We start from the raw sequence: 23,958 nt of genomic DNA, 5'->3' as shown, positions 1-23,958 counted from the left end.
TCTTGTTATTTTCTTTATTTTAAGGTCTGTTTTGCCTGATATGAGGATTGCTACTACAGCTTTTTTTTAACTTCCCATTTCCATGAAATATATTTTTCCATCCTCTCATTTTCAGTCTATATGTGTCTGGAGGCCTGAAGTGGGTTTCTTGTAGACAGTATATATATAGGTCCTGTTTTTGTATCCATTCAGACTGTGTCTTTTGGTTGGAGCATTTCATCCATTTACATTTAAAGTAATTATTGATATATATGTTCCTATTGCTATTTTCTTAATTGTTTGGGGTTGATTTTGTAGATCTTTTTTCTTCTCTTGTATTTCTTGACTATATAAGTCCCTTTAACATTTGTTGTAAAGCTGGCTTGATGGTGCTGAATTCTCTTAACTTTTGCTTGTCTGAAAAACTTTTTATTTCTCCATCAATTTTGAATGAGATCCTTGCCAGGTACAGTAATCCTGGTTGTAGATGTTTTCCTTTCAGTACTTTAAATATATCTTTCCATTCCCTTCTGACCTGCAGAGTTTCTGCTGAAAGATCTGCTGTTAAGTATATGGGGTTTCCCTTGTCTGTTACTTGTTGCTTCTCCCTTGCTGCTTTTAATATTCTTTCTTTGTGTTTGGTCTTTGTTAGTTTGATTAGTATATGTCTACTTGGGTTTCTCCTGTATGGGAGGGACTCTTTGTGCCTCTTGGACTTGACTGACTTTCCTTTTCCTTGTTGGGGAAATTTTCAACTATAATCTCTTCAAAAATGTTCTCATACCCTTTCTGTTTCTCTTCTCCTTCTGCAACCCCTATAATTTGAATGTTGATGCATTTGGTATTGTCCGAGAGGTCTCTGAGACTATCTTCCATTCTTGTCATTCTTTTTATTTTATTCTGCTCTTCAGAAGTCATTTTCAACATTTTCTCTTCCAGCTCACTGATTTGCTCTTCTGCTTCAGATATTCTGCTATTGATTCCTTCGAGCATATTTTTAATTTCAGTAATTGTGTTGTTTGTCACTGCATGTTTATTCTTTCATTTTTCTGGGTCTTTGTTAATTGATTCTTGCGTCTTCTCCATTTTGATTTCAAGGTTTTTGATCATCTTTGCTATTATTATTCTGAATTCTTTATCAGGTAGTTTGCCTATTTCCTCTTCATTTATTTGAACTTCTGTGTTTCTAGTTTGTTTCATTTGTGTAGTTTCTCTGCCATTTTGCTATTTTTTTTTTTAAACTTATTGTGTTTGGGGTTTCCTTTTCCCAGGCTTCAAGGTTGAATTCTTTCTTCCTTTTGGTTCCTGCCTTCCTAAGGTTGGTCCAGTAGTTTGTGTAAGTTTCTTATAGGATGAGATTTGTGCTGAGTTTTTGTTTGTTTGTTTTTCTTCTGATGAGCAAGGCTGAGTGAGGTGGTAACCCTGTATGCTAATGATTGAGTTTGTATTTTTGTTTTGTTATTTAGATTAGGCATCCTGCATAAGGTGCTATTGGTGGTTGGGTGATGCCAGATCTTGTATTCCAGTGGTTTCCTTTGTGTGAGTTCTCACTGTTTGATACCTCCTAAGGTTAGTTCTCTGGTAGTCTAGGGTCTTGGAGTCAGTGCTCCCACTCCAAAGGCTCAGGGCTTGATTGCTAGTCAGGAATGAAGATTCCACAAGTGGTTTTTTATGGCATTAAGTGAGATTAAAATAAATATCAAAAAAAAAACTAGAAGCCAAAGATGAACTCCAGACAAATGGCAGTTACAAAATCAGACAAATAATAATTAAAATAATGGAACATACACATTACATATACATCCATGAGCAAAGTCAAACAGACCAACAAAAATAAAGTACAATAGATTGAACAGATGAACGAAGGAAATAAAAAATTGTATTTACCACCTAAGAACAAAACTAAGTAAAGCACAAACTGGAAAACAAAACTAAAGCAAGGTGCCAAGTGGGGAATAAAGCAATGGAAACAAAACTAACAAATACGTTGGGAGGAAAGGAAAGAAAGAATAGGTATGCAAAGTTAAACAGAGGTAGATGAATAAGATTTATATGCATTAAAGATTAACTGCAAGGGGAAAAGAGCAGTAGGAAAGGAATAAATGTAGAAAAATATACTAAGTTTAAAAAAATTAAAAGTTAAAATTATAAAGAAGAGAAAAGGAAAAAAATGCAAGATGAAATAAAAAAGAAAAAAAGGAAAACTCCACAGAACTACAAAAGCCCAGTGTAGATGCAGAGGTTTATAAGAAAAATAAAAAGTGTGGCTGAATATGCACATATATATATACACCCATAACCAAAATCAAAACAGTCCAACAAAAATACAGTACAATAGATTGACCTGGTGAACAAACAAAACCAAAAATTATATTTGCCAGAACAAAACTAACTAAAGCACAAACTGGAAACAAACTGAAGTAAGGTGCCAACTGGGTAATAAAGCAGTGAAAACAAAACTAACAAATATATTGAGAGGAAAGGAAAGAAAGAATAAATATGCAAAGTTAAATACAGGTAGATGAAGAAGATTTATATACACTGAAGATTAACTGCAAGGGGGGAAATACAGTAGGAAAAGCAAACAAAGGAATAAATGTAGAAAAAATTTAATAGATTAAAAAAATAAAAGTTAAAATTATAAAAATGAGAAAAGGAATAAAAGAAGAAGAAGAAAGAGAAAAGGAAAAAAACAAAAACTCCTCAGAACTGCAAAGGCCCAATGTAGAGGCAGAGGTTTATAACAATAATAAAAAGTGTGACTGAACATATACATATACATATATACCCATAAGCAAAATCAAATCAATCCAACAAAAATAAAGTACAATAGATTGACCTGGCCAAAAAAAAAAAAAAAAATTATGTCTACGAGAATAAAACTAGCTAAAGCACAAAAACTGGAAAACAAAACTAATGCAAGGTGCCAATTGGAGAATAAAGCAATGAAAATAAAACTAACAAATATGTTGAGACTAAAGGAAAGAAAAGAAAGAATAGATAGCAAAGTTACACAGAGGTAGACAAAGAAGATTTATATACATTAAAGATTAACTGCAAGAAAAAAGAACAGTAGGAAAAGCAAAGGAAGGAATAAATGTAGAAAAGCTAATAATAGGTTTAAAAATTAAAATTAAAAAAAGAGAGAGAGAGAAAAGAAAAACAAGAACAACAAACTCCTCAGAACTGCAAAACCCCAACATAGAGGCAGAGGTTTATAACAACAAGAAAAAATGTGACTGAGAAAAAAACAGGAAAAAAAAAAAAAAGCTCAAAAGTTTAATTAGATTTCATAGTGCCAATAAAATTGACAACTACAACAAAGAGGGGGAAGGGGGGGAAAAAAGAAAAAAATCCAAAGAATCTACAGAACAAGTCAAAACATAAGAATAATAAATGTTTTTCTTGAGTCACTGCTATCAGAGTCCTTTCCCTTGCTGGGGAGCCACAGTCCACTTCACCTCCCTAGGAGGCCCTCCAACACTGTGCTGATCTCTGGACCTGCTGTGGGGGCAGCTCAAATTCTAATCTGGACCTACTCTGTGTTCTTGCCTCCAATGTCCACAGCTATCAGAACTAGCGCATTTTCTTTTGTGGGAGCTCTCAATGACATTTTACATATTCCACACAGAGTCTGCCTTAGTTGATCATGTGGATTTAACCTGAAGCTTGTACAGCTGGTGGGAGGGTTTTGGGTCTTCTCCTTAGTCACACTGTTCCTGGGTTTCAATTGTGGTTTTACTTCCACCTCTGCATGTGGCTCGTCGTCCACTGGGGTTTGCTCCTGAGGCTGCCCTGAACAACTTGGGCTTGCCCCTGTGAGGGCCAGGTGTGGAGGTGGTGCAGCTTCTTGGGTCGCAGGGGTTCTGGCAGCACCAGGTACTCAGGGGAGTTGGTGGCTAGGGCAGCAGGAAATATAGTGCTCTAGAAGGATATGGCAACCAGTATTGGCCAATACGCTCCAGTATTCTTGCCTGGAGAACCCCCTCCCTGACAGAGTAGCCTGGCAGGCCATAGTCTACAGGGTTGCAGAGAGTCAGACACTACCGAAGTGACCCTGTGTACATAGGCACAAGACTCTTTTTGCCTGTGGCAGCTCTGACCCAGTGAGAGCTGAGCATAAAGGTGATGCAACTGCTTGGCTTGTGGGGACCCTGGCTGCAACAAGTGTGCAGGGACACGGACTGCCTCTGCCCCAGGAGTTATGGCCCTATGGTCTTTCTATGAGCCTCTTGTAGCTGGTGATCAGAAGGCCTCTTTGGCTAGTCTTTCTCCGTAGGTCCACCCATTCAGATACTTAGAGGACTTCCTTGCCTGGGGTCCTTCTCTGTTATTCAGTGCATCAGGCACATAGAAGCCCCCGGCTGGGGTCCTACTCTGTAGTTCAGTGTGTCAGGCATTTGATGGGCCAGTCTCTCTATTGTTCAGCTGCCAATGCTGGCATGTGGAGGGAGAGAGGCTATGGTGATGGCTGCACCCCCTATCATGACTCAGCAGTATTGCCTTGCTTCTGTGGCTACCCAGCTTTCCTCCACAGGCATTTCCCACCACAGTCTCCTCCCTCACACCCTCTTGATCTGTTTCTCCACAGTCAACAGCAGCCTTCGCCCGGGGATTGCTCCACAATCCCTAAACTCCAGCTCCCAGCCACTGTGCCATTTGGGATATGTATGGCTGCTGCAAGGACTGGTTGATTCTCATTCCATTTAGACTGCCACAGATCAGCTATTTCCCGTTCAGCCTTAAATGTTTCCTCTGACTTAGACAATTGTCCCCAGTGTGGGGATCGGACCCCTGCTTCAGTTCCCCCACCCACCGAGGGCAGGTCCAGTCCTACTAACATTCCTGTTTTCCCCCCTAGTTCCTTCCTCCTACCGAGTTTTGCCTGGGTCTGTATATTCTTTTCTTCTGGTCAGGTACTCCTTTCTGCTCTCAGCTGGTGTTCTGCATGCACTTCAGTGTCTGAAGGTGTATTCCTGGTGGACTATGGAGAGAGATGTACTCCACGTCCACCTACTCCTCCACCATCTTGTTCCTCTTTTAATATCTTTTGTATTGCAATTTGCATTATGTTGCTGGTGTTAAATTCTTTCTTGTATCACAATTATCCTGTTGATGATTTCTTTCGGGTTTTGTAGATCTGAAATGTCTCTATTTTGCTTTTTCTTTTTAAATATAATTCTGCCAAGTTCAGATTCTAGGTTGGCAGCTTTTAGTGTCTTCGTTTATGTTTTGTGGGCCCTTTACAGAATGCATATTCTGCTGCTGTTCTATAAATGTTCAGGTTCTGTTGTTGGAGGGTGTTGTTGAGTTCTGTCTCCCTGCTGCTTTTATGTCTGACTACTCCTTTTGTTGCTGAGAGAGGGGTGTTGGAGTTTCTGTAACTGTTTTCTTTTTCTTATTTCTCCTGTTGTTTTTTTCAGCCTGTGCTTCACATATCTTGCAGTTCTGTTGTTGGAATGCACAGATCTGTGGGACTGCAAAGTCTCTGCGGTGGGGTGGCACTTTTATCGTTATATAATGTCCCCTCCGTCCCTGGCAGTTTTCTTGCTCTAATGTCTATAAATGGGATGTGATATTAATATAGCTCCTAGGATTTCTTTTTAAATTATTACTTGCTTGATAAGCTTTTTTCCATCTTTTTACTTTCAGCCTAGAATTCTATTCGAAATGACTTTCTTGTAGACAGCGTTGAGTTGGGTCATGTTCTTTTTATCCACTTTGACAATATCTCTCTTCTAATTGGTTCATTTAGACCATTTTTTATTTCATGTAATTATTGAAATGTTAAAGGCTAAGTCTACCATTTTACTTTTTGCTTTCTGTTTCCTCTCTGTGTTTCTGCTTTCTCTGTTTTATTTCCTTTTTTTTTTCTTGAGTTGCATAAACAGTTTTTCTGTTTATGTATTCCATCTTATTTATAGTACTTTTGAATATATCTCGTCCAATAGATCTTTCGGCGATTTCTCCAGGGGGATCTTCCTGACTCAGGGATCTAATCAATGACTCCTGCATCTCCTGCATTGCAGGTGGAGTCTTTATCACTTCACTGCCTGGGAAACCCTTCCCTAGGTATACATGATAAATATTCATAACATCAAAGCTTTTTGTTGTTGATATTTTACCCATTTGAATAAGGCATAGAAACCTTACCTTCATTTATGTCCCCTTCCCACTTATATTTCTTGTATATACATATATTGAGAGCTACATTAGTGTTATAATTTGGCTAAAACTGTCAAACACAATTAGAAAATTCAAAAGAACTCTATTTACTCTTATTTTTCTCTCTTTCCAGATTTTCATCCTTCTTGACTCAAAATTTCTTCTTTTAACATTTCATCTCTTTTTTTAGAGACATTCCTCAACCATTCTTTTAGTGTGAGAATACCAGCAATCACTTCCTCTGAAAATATCTTGAAAGTGAAAGCGTTAGTTTCTCAGTCCAGTCCAGCTCTTTGTGACCCACTGGACTGTAGCCTGCCAAGCTCCTCATTCCATGGAACTCTCCAGGCAAGAATACTGGAGCGGATTGCCATTTCCTTCTCCAGTGGATCTTCCCCACCCAGGGACTGAACCCAAGTCACAGGCAGACTCTTAACCATCTGAGCCATCAAGAACTTTCTATTTTTTATGACGGCAAATTATATTCTAGGTCAGTTAATTACATCAGGGTCATATAGTCTATTAACTGTAGGATTTAACCGCTAAAGTCTCCAGAAACACAGTCTCAATACTTTCTGAGCAGGATTTTAGGCCTTTAGGGAAAAACAAAACAAAACATGAAATGAAGATTTGTCCATTCTCTCTGACCAGGAGTTAGGATAAGAATTAGAAGAGGGGATAATAAACAAGGATAACAAATAGCTCTTAAAGAAAATGACTTTCCTTGGAGTGGCATAGAGATGTATATCTGGAAATTAATCAACAATAAACTATTCTATTGAACAGGTTCAATCCCTGCTATAACCAAACCATTATTGTGGTTTAATTTATGGGTCCCGTTACTACTCCTAATGAAACTGTCTTAAAGTATACCCAAGTTATTTTGGAAGAATTATTTCACTAAAGATGCCTTCTTTTAAAGAAGAAAGTAAGTGGAAATAGTTGAAATAAATTTTCATTGAAATAAGGGATTTTAATTTGCTTCAACATTATAAGCAGACATTTTTCCCAATTGTGTTTATATAAAGTAGAATGATTCGACTTAAATCTATTATACTCACAAGGAGTCTCCAAGCCAATGATATGTAGGTAAATGGTTAGCCACTGACTCTTGGGATGGAGACTGATTTTTAGTTTTTACCTTTTGTGTGTGTGTGTGTGTGTGTGTGTGTGTGTGTGTGTAAATATTCCCCCCATGCTCAATCTTCAAGCTACTGACCCAACACCAGTTGGTTCAAGAAATTCTTGAATATTTAACAATCAGCTCTCATAGGGAACTATGAACCAGCCCCTTTCCTATCTATCCTAAAGGAAGGGAAAAGCTCCTCTGACTCAAGACCCATTCTCTTTAAGGAAATTTCACTGGTCATTTTGCAGGAACCTGGACATAAACTAGTATAAGATGAGACTCGTGTCCTATAAAGGCTTAAAATCTAACTGGGAAGCAAGACTGTCAAAAAATACAAATCACATGAAGCAAACAATTTCCAAATTGCTTGTACTGGAAACAAAAGTTAAGAGATTCCAGCTAGATTCCACATAACCAACAATTTGTAAGTTAAAATGTGATTGCGTTCCCTAGACTTCTGGCATAATATCACCTTTATTTGATTTTTAAAGTATTGAACATTTGGTCAAAAAATATATATATATATTGAGAGAAGAGCCAGAATCAAAGACCCAGCACAGCAATAAATAAATACATACACAAATTAACATTTTTAAAAGGTCTAATTCCAATAAAAAAAAAATTGAAATGTGAGATTGAGAACATCGATGATCCTGTGTTCCTTGACTGGCCTGGCCTCAAGTTTAGGACAACACATACACATCTTTAGGGTCTCCTTTGCCATATTAATTACTTCACTAATTAATTTTTCTACTTTTATGTCACAAACATGTTTGTTGTTTTTCATTGTTCAGTCAGTAAGTTGTGTCTGACTCTGCGACCCAATGGACTGCACCCCACCAGGCTCCTGCACCCCACCAGGCTCCTGCACCCCACCAGTCCATGGGATTTCCCAGGCAAGAATACTGGAGTGGGTTGCCGTTTCCTCCTCCAGGGGATCTTCCTGGCTCAGGGGTAGAACTTAGTGGCTCAAAACAACAGAGATTTACTGTCTAACAGACCTTGAGGGCAGAAGCCTGAAACGTCTCACTGAGTTCAAGTTGAGGAGTCAGCAGGACTGCACTCCTTCTTAGAAGCTCTGGAGAGAAGCCCTTTCCTTGTCTTTTCCTTGCCTATTCTGTCTATCAAAAGTCCTTAACTTAGGGGAAGTCAAAGTGTAACTCTTTAAAAAATATATACTTTACTTATTTATTGGCTGTGTTGCAGCACTCAGGATCTTCAGTCTTTGTTGCAGCATGGGGGATCTTTAGTTGCGGCATTGTGGGATCTAATTTCCTGACCCATGGATCAAAACTTGGACCCCCTGTATTGGGAGCTCCGAGTCTTAGCCACTAGACCACCAGGGAAGTCCCAGTAACTCCTTTTAAATACATATTGAGTTTTATGCTTCTGAGAAACTCAATATCGCAGCACTGTTTATAATAGCCAGGACATGGAAGCAACCTAGATGTCTATCAGCAGATGAATGGATAAGAAAGCTGTGGTACATATACACAATGGAGTATTACTCAGCCATTAAAAAGGAATACATACATTTGAATCAGTTCTAATGAGGTGGATGAAACTGGAGCCTATTATACAGAGTGAAGAAAGCCAGAAAGAAAAACACCAATACAGTATACTAACAGATATATATAGAATTTAGAAAGATGGTAACGATAACCCTGTATGCGAGACAGCAAAAGAGACATAGATGTATAGAACAGTCTTTTGGACTCTGTGGGAGAGGGAGAGGGTGGGATGATTTGGGGGAATGTCATGGAAACATGTATAATATTATATAAGAAACAAATCACCACTCCAGGCTCGATACAGGATGCTTGGGGCTGGTGCACTGGGATGACCCAGAGGGATGATACAGGGAGGGAAGCGGGAGGGGGTGTTCAGGATAGGGAACACATGTACACCCGTGGTGGATTCATGTTGATGTATGGCAAAACCAATACAATATTGTAAAGTAATTAGCCTCCAATTTAAATATATTTAAATTTTAAAAAATAAATAAATATTGAGTTTTATGCTTCTGAAGTCTTCTTATATGTCAGCAACAGATTAATATCCTCTGATAAGCTATAGGGTAAAAATATATGTATATTATCTGTAGGGGAAATTAAAGGGCAACTTTGATTTCTTGCAAAGATGATAACAGCTATTATCTTGGGACAAGAACATACATCAGAGAGCCTCCATACTCACATTTCTTAACCACTGGACCATCAGGAATGTCCCAAAGTGTTACTTTTCTGAATCAGACACATAAATATCCTCCTCATCCCTAAGAGTTGGTGATCCCTTGAGATCCCCTCCACCCATCCACTCACCCATGAATGGTCTCAGCTGCTTTCTCTCTGTGAGCAGCTCCTAATTCTATGTAGACTTTTTCCCTGTTGAACACAGCATCTCATAGACAATTACCCCACTCATATACCATCTATATCGTGAACACACTGACAGCATTTTCCTCCTAAGCCTGCTCCTTCCATGTTCTCTAGTTCAGTCATCACCACCTTTCCAGGTGGTGCGATGGTAAAGAGTCCTCTTGCCAAATCAGGAGATGCAGGAGACATGGGTTTGATATTTGGGTTGGGAAGATCCCCTGGAGGAGGAAATGGCTACGCTGTATTCTTGCCTGGAAATCCTATGGACAGAAGAGCCCGATGGGCTACAGTCCATGGGGCCGCAAAGAGTCAGACATGACTGAGCAGGCACAAAAGCACCACCAGGCAAGTTGGGGGAGTTCAAGGGTGGGGATAGTCAGCCTCAGTTCCTCCTCTCTCATTGTCCATCCTAAATAAACCTCTAACCCAAATATTTTATCTCTACTACTTCTCAAATTAGCTGATTTTCTACAGCCTTCACAGTGCAATGTGCTAAGGGCAAGGTCAACCTCTTTGGCTTCCCTCCCAAGCATGATGCAGCTTTATGCCCTGTGCCTTTGTTCGAGTAGCCTGTGGTGTCAGAGTGCTTCTCCCACCTTGGCCTGACTGGTCCTGACTCATCCTCCAGACTGGGCTAGGTTTCTGCCTCAGAGCTCCCAAAATACCCCATGACTATGCCATTGCAAATATCTCCTTGTCCTATGGTGACTGCATTGATTACTCCCTCTTGCAAACCATGAGAAGTGCCTCAAAAAGAGGAACTGACTCAGTTATCACTTTTCCCCTTACTCCAGCACAAGATTAGGGTATAATAGACCCTCAACACACATCCATTCTAAAAATATTAAATAGATGAATAGCTGATGTCTGGGAGGCTTATAGAACTTAGAATTCTTTTGTATTTAGATGCTGCAAGTATTTAGTATTTCCAAACCCATAAAGCATTTGAACTCACTGGTAATAGTAGAGAACTTTAAAGTGCTAGTAATAATAAATGAAACGTTAAAAAAAGGTTGAACACAAAAGAATTGATGTTTTCGAATTGTGATGCTGGAGAAGCCTCTTGGGATTCTCTTGGACTGCAAGATCAAACCAATTGTAAGGAAGCCAGTCAATCTTAAAGGAAATCAATCCTGAATATTCACTGGAAGGACTGATGCAGAAGCTGAAGCTCCAAAACTTTGGCCACCTCCCTCCATCCCATTCCTAAAGGTCATCACAGAGCATTGTAGTTCTATCTTAAAATGTTATAGATATGGATTATCACATGGTGCAAAAAGGCAAAATGGCAGTCTGGGGAAGCCTTACAAATAGCTGTGAAAAGAAGAGAAGTGAAAAGCCAAGGAGAAAAGGAAAGATATAAGCATCTGAATGCAGAGTTCCAAAGAATAGCAAGAAGAGATAAGAAAGCCTTCTTCAGCAATCCATCCAAAGAAATAGAGGAAAACAACAGAACAGGAAAGACTAGAGATCTCTTCAAGAAAATTAGAGATAACAAGGGAACATTTCATGCAAAGATGGGCTCGATAAAGGACAGAAATGGTATGGACCTAACAGAAGCAGAAGATATTAAGAAGAGATGGAAAGAATACACAGAAGAACTGTACAAAAAGGATCTTCACAAGCTGGATGATCACGATGGTGTGATCACTCATCTAGAGCCAGACATCTTGGAATGTGAAGTCAAGTGGGACTTAGAAAGCATCACTACAAACAAAGCTAGTGGAGGTGATGGAATTCCAGCTGAGCTGTTTCAAATCCTGAAAGATGATGCTGTGAAAGTGCTGCACTCAATATGCCAGCAAATTTGGAAAACTCAGCAGTGGCCACAGGACTGGAAAAGGTCAGTTTTCATTCCAATCCCAAAGAAAGGCAATGCCAAAGAATGCTCAAACTACCACACAATTGCACTCATCTCACATGCTAGTAAAGTAATGCTCAAAATTCTCCAAGCCAGGCTTCAGCAATACGTGAACTATGAACTTCCTGATATTCAAGCTGGTTTTAGAAAAGGCAGAGGAACCAGAGTTCAAATTGCCAACATCCCCTGGATCATCAAAAAAGCAAGAGAGTTCCAGAAAAACATCTATTTCTGCTTTATTGATTATGCCAAAGCTTTGACTGTGTGGATCACAATAAACTGTGGAAAATTCTGAAAGAGATGGGAATACCAGACCAGCTAACCTGCCTCTTGAGAAATCTGTATGCAGGTCAGGAAGCAACAGTTAGAACTGGACATGGAACAACAGACTGGTTCCAAATAGGAAAAGAAGTATGTGAAGGCTGTATATTGTCACCCTGCTTATTTAACTTCTATGCAGAGTACATCATGAGAAACGCTGGACTGGAAGAAACACAAGCTGGAATCAAGATTGCCAGGAGAAATATCAATAACCTCAGATATGCAGATGACACCACCCTTATGGCAGAAAGTGAAGAGGAACTTAAGAGCCTCTTGAAGGAAGTGAAGAGGAGAGTGAAAAAGTTGGCTTAAAGCTCAGCATTCAGAAAATGAAGATCATGGCATCCGGTCCCATCACTCCATGGGAAATAGATGGGGAAACAGTGGAAACAGTGACAGACTTTATTTTGGGGGGCTCCAAAATCACTGTAGATGGTGATTGCAGCCATGAAATTAAAAGATGCTTACTCCTTGGAAGAAAAGTTATGACCAACCTAGATAGCATATTGAAAAGCAGAGATATTACTTTGCTGACTAAGGTCTGTCTAGTCAAGGCTATAGTTTTTCCAGTAGTCATGTATGGATGTGAGAGTTGGACTGTGAAGAAGGCTGAGCACTGAAGAATTGATGCTTTTGAACTGTGGTGTTGAAGAAGACTCTTGAGAGTCCCTTGGACTGCAAGGAGATCCAACCAGTCCATTCTGAAGGAGATCAGTCCTGGTTGTTCTTTGGAAGCAATAATGCTAAAGCTGAAACTCCAGTACTTTGGCCACCTCATGTGAAGTGTTGGCTCATTGGAAAAGACTCTGATGCTGGGAGGGATTGGGGGCAGGAGAAGAAGGGGACGACAGAGGATGAGATGGCTGGATGGCATCACTGACTCATTGAAAGTGAGTCTGAGTGAACTCCGGGAGTTGGTGATGGACAGGGAGGCTTGGCGTGCTGCAATTCATGGGGTCGCAAAGAGTTGGACACGACTGAGCGACTGAACTGAACTGACCACGTGGTGAGCAATTAGCTTTCCAATATCATTCATCAGACTCAGATTATTGTTAAATAGACAAAATAAGGTGTACTAGCTAAGCTAAGTGACACAACAGTTACTAAATAAATGCTCAAATAGACGACCAAATAAGTTACTTAAATATATAATTAATAATGTTTCTCAATGACATATCTTGTTCTTTAATATTTAGATAATTACAAGAACTATGAGGCCAGATTACACTGAACATAACTCAAATTGCAAGTGTCTTTATGAGTTTGTTAACATTTTCTTAGAATGGCCAGATTTCTGCTGGAAAACAGTTGCTTGAGAAATAGTACTATTCTCAGTTGAGGATTATGGCCATGACTCAGGATGCAGACTGTCCTGGGAAACAGAAAGAGTCAGCCTTTCACGCGAAGGTGCCAACTGAGCGAATTAGTAAGAACTTACTGTTAACCTGACATTGAACATGTGTGTAGTCACTGTTTCAACCAACTGGGGATTGACTAAGAAGCAGATGTGCTTTGAGTAGAGCTGAAAAATAGACTGCAATTTAGATTGCTCATTTTTATTTTATTTTCTCTGCTGTGTTGTGTTCAGTTCTCAAAGGCATATTTTATGAAGGTTATAGGCAAACAAAGATGTGCCCAAAGGTAGATGGCAGAAGCCTGAATCATGTCACAAAGAATGTGAGATCTCCCTGGGTTTGTCTAGCCTAAGGATGAGAAAAGCAGAGAAAACAAATCATCCATGTCCAAATATTTGAAGAATGTTTCATTCCGTTTTGAGTAACTCTAAGAAACAAATCAAGGTATAGGGAATGTGAGAAGTGTTAACAAATGTTGCCAGCAATTGAGCCATCCAAGGAAAATGGTAGTGAGTTTCCTGTCATTGAAAATGATGAAATTTTTGTCCTATTGCCAACTTTCAACAAATTACTTATTAATACCTAATCTGTAAAGTGAGGATCATGACATTTATCCCTGCTCCAGTGGATCTTCCTGACCCAGGAATCAAACCAGTGTCTCCTGCATTGCAGGCAGATTCTTTACCAGCTGAGCTACCAGAGAAGCCCCTAGTTATTAATTCACACACAGTAATGATTGAATACTTCAGCCACCTGATGTGAAGAACTGACTCATTGGAAAAGACCCTGATGCTCAGAAATATTGAAGACAGGAGGAGAAGGGGACAACAGAGGATGAGATGGTTGGATGGCATCACCAACTCTATGGACATGAGTTTGAGTAAGCTCCGGGAGTTAGTGATGGACAGGGAAGCCTGGTGTGCTGCAGTCCACTGGATTACAAAGAGTTGGACACGACTGAGCAACTGAACTGAACTAATTGAATGATTGATTGGATAAAGTAAAAATTAGGGGAAAACACTGCATAAATTCAGGTGGCATAACACTTTTCTCCATTCATTGTTTTGCTAAAATGTCCACACAGGTTAATCACCAATAGAACTTTGGCCCCTTATGATGTAACAACTATTTTGAAACACCACAAATAGCCAGTTAATAGGTATCAAATCATCCATCTGGCTCTCAAGGCCCTTGGCATGTCACTCTTTTCTCTCCTCCACGTCCTTGAGAACAAACACAGTAGGCTCAACGCCATGGTCAGTACAGGTAACTGGTGTCTGGCTAGCTTCACAATGAACATTTTTTGAATAATCCTTTATATTTTTGAAATTAGAATATAAAAAGTCTGCACTTGATAATCATAAAAACTCAATAGAGCCTGAAGTATTTGACTAAACAGTTGAGAGAAAAGTTGGTGATCACTTTCCTTTTGTAAACTTAGATATGTGCGATGGAATGAATCTGTAATCAGCCTGCTCAGTCTCTTCGTGTTTATCTCAGATGACACATCTAACTTGGATATCTTGTGTGATGAGTGATAACTATCTTTATGTCCTTAATTTGGGGGCAATGAACATCAGATATGGAAGCAGAATCTTTAGATCTTGATACCTCAAAACAACGTTCTTTGTTTATGAATGTAACAAGAAGTTTTCCAATTTGGTAGACCTACAGGTGTCAAAAGTTGATATCAACATGGACTAGAGTGTGGTCTTGTCTGAGGGTCCATGAAAGCTGTTGTCCATTTGAAGACTTTGTGATCCTGCCCTCACTCAAGCCCCTCCTGAATCAGTACACAGTCTCCGACCTGCCTGCCTCCTTAGTCCTGCCCAAATCAGTCCAGCCCTGGTGCATAAGTGACTATGTTACAACCACAAAAATATAACCATGTTATTTCTCAGCTTTAAACTAACATCTCCCAGTGCTTTCTGGCTGAAGTCCTAATTTATTAGCACGGCATCAGCCCTTCATGTTCTAGTCCTTTCTTTGCCCTCCAATCTCACTTCTTACCACCCAACATGTCATATCTCCATATATCCAGCCCACCATGCACTAGACATGCTGATCTGCACCTATTGTTTCCTCTGCCTAAATCTCCACTCCCATCCTTTCTCTGCCTCAGCCAGACCAACTCCTAATCACTCTTCAGAGCATACTCTGCTATTCTCTTCCAGAAGACACCTTATTTGCTTTAAATCCTTAGTTGTGTAACTTTCCATGTGTCTGTACACTTTAACTTTCCTCTTTCCAAAAAAGAGCCCCTTAAATATAAAACACACAAACCAAAAAACTTTACCCACTTACTATATAAAATTTAATGTGGTGTTGGAGAAGACTCTTGAGAGTCCCTTGGACTGCAAGGAGATCCAAACAGTCCATCCTAAAGGAGGTCAGTCCTGGGTGTTCATTGGAAGGACTGATGCTGAAGCTGAAACTCCAATACTTTGGCCACCTCATGTGAAGAGTTGATCATTGGAAAAGACCCTGATGCTGGAGAGGGGTTGAAGGCAGGAGGAGAAGGGGATGACGGAGGATGAGATGGCTGGATGGCCTCACCGACTCAACGGACATGAGTTTGGGTATACTCCAGGAGTTGGTGATGGACAGGGAGAACTGGCATGCTGCGATTCATGGGGTCACAAAGAGTTGGACATGACTGAGACACTGAACTGAACTGAACTGAACTGAATGCATTCACAGAGTTGGGCAACTATCATGAGCCCAAAAGAAGACCGCATACCCAATGACCATTACCCCTCTGCCCCTACCCTGCCTAGCCCTAAGCAACCACTTCCTGTCCCAATTTATTAGTTTATTCTGAACATTTTATAAAAATGGATTATAAAGTACATGGCCACCGGTGAGAGGTTGAGGATGGAGTGAGAAGAAGACAGAGGAAGACTTGACTTTTCTATTTTTGATAGTTCTCTGTTATTTAGATCTTTTCAATGAGACGCATTCACTTCCAGGAGTAGAAGTGAATAAGATAAAGTAGTAGTCAATAGTCTTCCTCAGATAAGACACAGTCAATATCTTGAGTCTTCTCAGGGAAAATGGGTAAAGCCGAGTTTCCAAGCATTGATGAATAATAAAGAGGTTGGACGTTGTAGAATTTTCAGGTGGTAAAGCTTGACATTTCATGTATTGAGAAATGTTTGGCAAAAGTCAAACTACTAGCTGGTTTTCATTGTGTCCTACAATATACTGTTTTTATTTGGTATGCATATATTATAACTAATACTTCAAATGTAAGCAGCCATAATCAGTATATATGTCAACCCTCTGCAAGTAAATCCAGCCAGTTAATTGGAAGTGTTCTTCATGAAATGAGAATCAGAACCACCACTCCCAAAGACATGTTCCTAAAGGATGTGATGATCTGTTTTATTGGCTCTCAGTAGTCAGTATCTTCAAGTTTGTCAAGTAGAACCTCAAAGAAAATATATGCTTTGTTTAGTCCAGCACATTCTTGACTGAAACTAAGTGTTCTCTCAGTGATCATAATTTTAAGGACAAAGATTAATTTGACATACAAGGAAGAAGATATACTACAGCTTGAAAAGGAGAAAATGGAATTCATTTTAGCTAAGGAAGAAAGTTCAGGCTGAACACTGGTCTCATAACTCATTTAAGGCAAGTCTTTTTCCTCAAGTGTTTTCTTATAAATTAGAAAAGAACACAACGTTTTCCACTAAGTGCTTCTAAAAGAAAAATCGTGTTCCTTAAACCAGTGCTGAGAGACTTAAAAAATAGAGGATGGAAATTAGGAACAAGGAACATGGTGATTAAAATCCCTTCAAATCCAAGCCCAGACTGGAGTGAGAGAATGTTATCATCAAGCTCTTTCAAGTTTTAAGTTACAGTGCTTCTGTGCATTTCTCCCATGAGTTGAAGAAACTAAGGATTTGGTAAATAAAATACCTTGGCACAGCCATCTGGCTGTCTGGTGGTCAGCACTCATCATGAATGCTCAATTGTGTCCGACTATTTGTGACCACATGAACTGTAGCCCACCAGGCTCCTTTGTTCATGGGATTTCCCAGGCAAGAATACTGGAGTGGGTTGCCATTTCCTTCTCCAGGGTATCTTCCCAACCCAGGGATGGAACCTGCATCTCTTGCATCTCCTGCATTGTAGGTGGGTTCTTTACCACTAGCATCACCTGGGAAGCCCCAGTGGGTTGAGTGCTGGTCCCCGAAAGATATGTCCAACCAGACATGCAGCCTCAAGTGAAGGAACACCTGCATCCCCAGAAGCTGGAAGAGAAAAGGAAGGAGTCCCCTTGGAGCCCTCCTAGGGACCATGGCTCTACTCCATCTTGTTCCAGACCTATGGCCTCCATAATTGTGAGAGAATTAATTTTTGTTGCTTTAAGCCAAGTTTATAGCAATTTGTTATGTCAGTCCCAGAAGACTACTATACATGAGAATGTGTAATATACGAAATACAACTCTATGTAAAATATGGAAGTTATGAAACAATACCTAACGTTAAATACCATTTCTGTGGAAAGTACAATATCCATGTAAACAAATCGTGCAGGGGGAAAAAAATCATACATTTTAAAAGTTAATGGAGGGAAGCGGAGTGTAGAGCCAGGCCTCGCACTGTCAGTCAATGCAGTGTGGAGTCCACACGGTGGCAGGACCTAATCAGGTCTTGCGCATGGCTCAGGGCCTCTCGGGCTCTGCAGTCCAGAGGGCACCATGGACAACAAGGAGTTAATTGAATACTTTAAGTCTCAGATCAAAGAAGATCCTGACATGGCCTCAGCAGTAGCTGCCATCCAGACTTTGCTGGAGTACTTGAGAAGAGACAGAGGGGAGACAACCCAGGGCCTGAGGGCGAATCTCACCAGGGCCACAGAAACCCAGTGGCATGGACTCTTCAGTGGCCGTGTTGTCGGGCGGTGAGCTCTTCCTGTGCTTCATCGGCTGTACCTCCCTGGAATACTCTGATTACTCCAAATGTAAAAAGATCGTGATGAGCGGGGAGAGATTTTCCTCAGGAGAATATCACTGTCGAGAAATAAAATTGCAGATCTGTGCCATACTTTGATCAAAGATGGGGCAAGAGTATTAATGCACACCTAGCCCAGAGTGGTGCTGAGAAGCTGCCCTGGCACCAAGAAGCATTTCATTGTGTACATTACAGAGTCACAGCCTGTCTTATCAGGTAAGAAGATGGTCAAAGCCCTCTGCTCACTCAGTGTCCCCTTCACTGTGGTCCCTGATGCTGCAGTTGGCTACATCATGGAGAAAGTGGATCTTGTCATAGTTGGTGCTGAAGGAGTTGTTGAAAACAGAGGAATCATTAACAAGGTAGGAGCATCAGTTTTCCACAGGTCCTTGCTCACAGTATGGAGCTCCACTGATGACCTCAGACATCCAACCATATTGTGTATTATGGTTCATTCCTCTAATCCTGTTTAGCTTCAGAACTCTACCATCACAACCAGTGGTTTCCCAGTTCCCCCAAGCCACTGCAGTGGGGTCAGTCAAATTCTGGTCAGATTTCTTTCTGCTTTGGAAACTGATCTGTGTAGACTCAGTTCAATTCAGTCGTTCAGTCATGTCCAGCTGTTTGCGACTCCATGGACTGCCGCACACCAGGCCTCCCTGTCCATCACCAATTTTACAGTCCAATTCTCACATCCATACATGACTATTGGAAAAACCATAGCCTTGACGAGACGGACCTTTGTTGATGAAGTGATGTCTCTGCTTTTTAATATGCTGTCTAGGCTGGTCATAACTTTCCTTCCAAGGAGTCAGTGTCTTTTTATTTCATGGCTGCAGTCACCATCTGCAGTGATTTTGGAGCCCCCAAAATAAAGTTAGCCATTGTTTCCACTGTTTCCCCATTTATTTGCCATGAAGTGATGAGACCAGATACCATGATGTTAGTTTTCTGAATGTTGAGCTTTAAGCCAACTTTCTCACTCTCCTCTTCACTTCCTTCAAGAGGCTCCTTAGTTCTTCTTCACTTTCTGCCATAAAGGTGGTGTCATTTTCATATCTAAGGTTATTGATATTTCTCCCAGCAATCTTGATCCCAGCTTGTGCTTCCTCCAGCCCAGTGTTTCTCATGATGTACTCTGCATAGAAGTTAAATAAGCAGGGTGACAATATACAGCCTTCACATACTCCTTTTCCTATTTGGAACCAGTCTGTTGTTTCATGTCCAGTTCTAACTGTTGCTTCCTGACCTGCATACAGGTTTCTCAAGAGGCAGGTCAAGTGGTCTGGTATTCCCATCTCTTTCAGAATTTTCCACAGTTTATTGTGATCCACACAGTCAAAGGCTTTGGCATAGTCAATAAAGCAGAAATAGATGTTTTTCTAGAACACTCTTGCTTTTTCGATGATCCAGCAGATATTGGCAATTTGATCTCTGGTTCCTCTGCCTTTTCTAAAACCAGCTTGAACATCTGGAAGTTCACAGTTCATGTATTGCTGAAGCCTGGCTTGGAGAATTTTGAGCATTACTTTACTAGCCTGTGAGATGAGTGCAATTGTGCGGTAGTTTGAGCATTCTTTGGCATCACCTTTCTTTGGGATTGGAATGAAAACTGACCTTTTCCAGTCCTGTGGCCACTGCTGAGTTTTCCAAATTTGCTGGCATATTGAGTGCAGCACTTTCACAGCATCATCTTTTAGGATTTGAAATAGCTCAGCTGGAATTCCATCACCTTGACTAGCTTTGTTCGTAGTGATTAAACTGTGTGTCCTAAGGCCCACTTGACTTCACATTCCAGGATGTGGCTCTAGGTTAGTGATCACACCATCATGATTATCCTGGTCATGAAGATCTTTCTTGTACAGTTCTCCTGTGTATTCTTGCCACCTCTTAATATCTTCTGTTCTGTTAGGTCCATGCCATTTCTGTCCTTTATCAAGCCCATCTTTGCATGAAATGTTCCCTTGTTATCTCTAATTTTCTTGAAGAGGTCTCGTCTTTCTCATTTTGTTATTTTCCATTATTTCTTTGCACTGATCATTGAGGAAGTCTTTCTTATCTCTCCTTGCTATTCTTTGGAACCCTGAATTCAAATGGGTTTATCTTTCCTTTCCTCCTTTGCTTTTCACTTCCCTTCTTTTCACTGCTATTTGTAAGGCCTCCTCAAACAGCCATTTTGCTTTTTTGCATGTCTTTTTCTTAGGGATGGTCTTGCTCCCTGTACAATGTCATGAACCTCCATCCATAGTTCATCAGGCACTCTATCAGATCTAGTCCCTTAAATCTATTTTTCACTTCCACTGTATAATCATAAGGGATTTGATTTAGGTCATACCTGAATGGTCTAGTGGTTTTCCCTACTTTCTTCAGTTTAAGTCTAAATTTGGCAATAAGGAGTTCGTGATCTGAGCCACAGTCAGCTCCCAATCTTGTTTTTGCTGACTGCATAGGGATTCTCCATCTTTGGCTGCAAAGAATATAATCAGTCGGAGAACGTATTTATACTTACTCAAAATATGCTTTACTTGGAGTTGGGTTTTTTCTTTTTAATGGAGCATATTTGGCATCAATATAGTGTTTAAAATTTATCTATTGTGTCACATGGAAAGATTTCATGATAGTTTATTGTGTTTGGTAAAATATGTATAATGTAAACTTTGCCATCATAATCATTTTTAAGTGTACAGTTCGGTGGCATTAATTCCGCTCTCACATTGTTATGCAGCCATAAACACCGTCTGTCTTCAAAACTTTTCCATCACCCAAAGAAATGTCAACTTTAAGCAAAACTCCTTGCTTTTCTCTCCCCCATTCCCTAAGCTATTTTCTGTCTCCATGATTTCCCATCCTAGGTACCTTATGTAAGTGGAATCACACCGTATCTGTTTCTTTTTTTGAGTCTGGCTTATTTAACTTGGCATGATGTTTTCAAAGCTCACCTGTACTGTGCACATGTCAGTGCTTCATTCCTTTTTCTGGCTGCATAATATGCCATTGTATGGTTGGACCACGTGTGTCTATTCATCTGTGAATGAGTACCTTTTGACTATTATGACTAATGCTGCTAATACCGTAGGTGTACAATTAACTTATTTGAGTTTCTGTTTTTGATTCATTGGTGTATATACCTAAGAGTGAGGAAAAAACAAGGTAAATGGATACTACTTGCTCTTGAAAATTCTGGAAAACTCCCATGAGTTGTTGGAAGGAACTTTCATGGTTTAAGGGAGAAAAATAATTGCAAGTAAGTTTCAAAGAGAAAAAGAATCTGAGGACCATAATGTACCAAACTTTTAACTGTTGGTAAAATGCATGATCATTTTCTTGTTGACATAGAGACTAATAACTCAGGAATCAACTTTGATAGTTTATGGAAATTAAATTGCTTTGTCCCTACATTAAACACTTCAATAGTTGTACCCACTGCTAAAACATTGCTTTCTTATCCAGACAGAATTAAATATGACTTTACCTCTTAAAACTCTAATAAACTACTATAAATTCAAGAACTGCTCTGACTACTACTCATGTTTTGCTTTTCTAGTCAAGACAGCATGCAGAGTTCCTCCAGTTTTAGTGCTAGGTACTGGTGGCTCAGTGGTAAAGAATAAGCCTGCCGTGCAGGAGACACGAGTTTGATCCCTGGATCAGAAAGATCCCCTGGAGGAGGGAATGGCTACCCACTCCAGTAATCTTGCCTGGAGAATCCCATGGACAGAGGAGCCTGGCGGGTCATAGTCCACAGGGTCGCACAAAGTCAGACACAACTGAAGCGACTCAGCATGCATGCACTATGTTCTAGGCTTTGTGCTAAGCATTTTGAACATATTGTTTCATTGAATCCTTACAACATCTCAGCAAAGTAGGTAAAAGATCTGTAAGAAAACTGTGAAAAGTGTACATATGCATAATGAGAATACCTTAAGAAAAAAAGAGAAAGAAATAAAAGTAATATTTGAAGAAATAATGACTGAGAATTTTCCAAAATAAACCTCAGACACCAAACTACAGAACAAGATAAGAGAATAGAAAAAAAGGATAAATGCAAATAAAACTACAGTGGAAGCTATCATATTCAAACTGCAGAGAATCAAAGATAAAGTACCAAATCTTGAAAGAAGCCTGAGGAAAAAAATCACATTGCATATAGAGGACCAAAGATAAAAATTATCGTATCAACAGCTTCTCCTTAGAAACCATCAAGCCAGGAAAGAGTGACTGAAATAAGTGTAGAGAAAAAAATCCCCACCAACCTAAAATTCTGTACTTTTGAAATTATCCTTCAGAAGTGAAGAAGAAATAAGATTTTTCAGGTAAACAAACATTGAAGAAATCCATAACCAAGAGACCTGCCTTGCAAGAACTGTTTTAAAAGATTCTTTAGAGAGAAAAAAACTGATGTAGGTCAGAAATTCAGATCCATCTAAAGAAAAGAAGAGAATCAAAGAAGGAATAAGTTGAGGTAAATAAAAAGTTTTATTTTCCCTATTATAGATTGACCTGTTTGTTCAAAATAGTACTATGTATTTGTTTATGTATACATACATCAGCTCAGCTCAGTTCAGTCGCTCAGTCGTGTCCAACTCTTTGCAACTCCATGAATCACAGCATACCAGGCCTCCCTGTCCATCACCAACTCCCGGAGTTCACTCAAACTCATGTCCATTAAGTCGGTGATGCCGTCCAGTCATCTCATCATCCGTCGTCCCCTCTCCTTCTGCCCCCAATACCTCCCAGCATCAGGGTCTTTTCCAATGAGTCAACTCTTCGCATGAGGTGGCCAAAGTATTGGAGTTTCAGCTTCAGCATCAGTCCCTCCAATGAACACCCAGGACTGATCTCCTTTAGGATGGACTGGTTGGATCTCCTTGCAATCCAAGGGACTCTCAAGAGTCTTCTCCAACACCACAGTTCAAAAGCATCAATTCTTTGGTCCACAGCTTTCTTTATAGTCCAACTCTCACATCCATACATGACCACTGGAAAAACCATAGCCTTGACTAGACGGACCTTTGTTGGAAAAGTAATGTCTCTGCTTTTCAATATGCTGTCTAGGTTGGTCAAAACTTTCCTTCCAAGGAGTAAGCATCTTTTTATTTCATGGCTGCAATCACCATCTGCAGTGATTTTGGAGCCCCCCAAAATAAAGTCTGACACTGTTTCCACTGTTTCCCCATCTATCTGCCATGAAGTGATGGGAGCAGATGCTATGATCTTCGTTTTCTGAATGTTGAGCTTTAAGACAACTTTTTCACTCTCCACTTTTACTTTTATCAAGAAGCTTTTTAGTTCCTCTTCACTTTCTGCCATAAGGGTGGTGTCATCTGCGTATCAGAAGTTATTGATATTTCTCCTGGCAATCTTGATTCCAGCTTGTGCTTCTTCCATCCCAGCATTTCTCATGATGTACTCTGCACAGAAGTTAAATAAGCAGGGTGACAATATATAGCCTTGATGTACTCCTTTTCCTATTTGGAACATATATACATTAATATGTATATATATATTGAATGGTTGGATGGCATCACTGACTCAACGGACATGAGTTTGAGCAAACTCCTAGAGATAGTAAAGGACAGAGGAGTCGGCATGCTGCTGTTCATGGAGTTGCAAAAAATCGGACACGACTTAGTGACAACAACCATATGTATACACACATATATATACTTACACATTGTAAGTCCCTTATTGCAGTAACATGGCTTTAAATCACATATGACAAACATCCTCATGAAAGAGGGAAATTTGGACGTCGGCACACATGGAGAGCAGATTGCCACGTGCATCTACAGAGTGATGCACGTAGAATCC

At 40.0% G+C, this 23,958-nt stretch overlaps 1 pseudogene; it reads left to right on the top strand.

Moving 5' to 3' along the window:
* The first annotated feature begins 17,886 nt into the window (after positions 1-17,886).
* On the top strand, positions 17,887-18,620 carry LOC114116418 (translation initiation factor eIF-2B subunit alpha-like; annotated as a pseudogene).
* Positions 18,621-23,958: the final 5,338 nt, after the last annotated feature.

Source organism: Ovis aries, chromosome 9 (assembly GCF_016772045.2).
Source record: "Ovis aries strain OAR_USU_Benz2616 breed Rambouillet chromosome 9, ARS-UI_Ramb_v3.0, whole genome shotgun sequence".
NCBI classification, from domain to species: domain Eukaryota; kingdom Metazoa; phylum Chordata; class Mammalia; order Artiodactyla; family Bovidae; genus Ovis; species Ovis aries.
The sequence above is the reverse complement of the archived record's forward strand: the minus strand, read 5'-3'. Positions and strand labels throughout refer to the sequence as shown.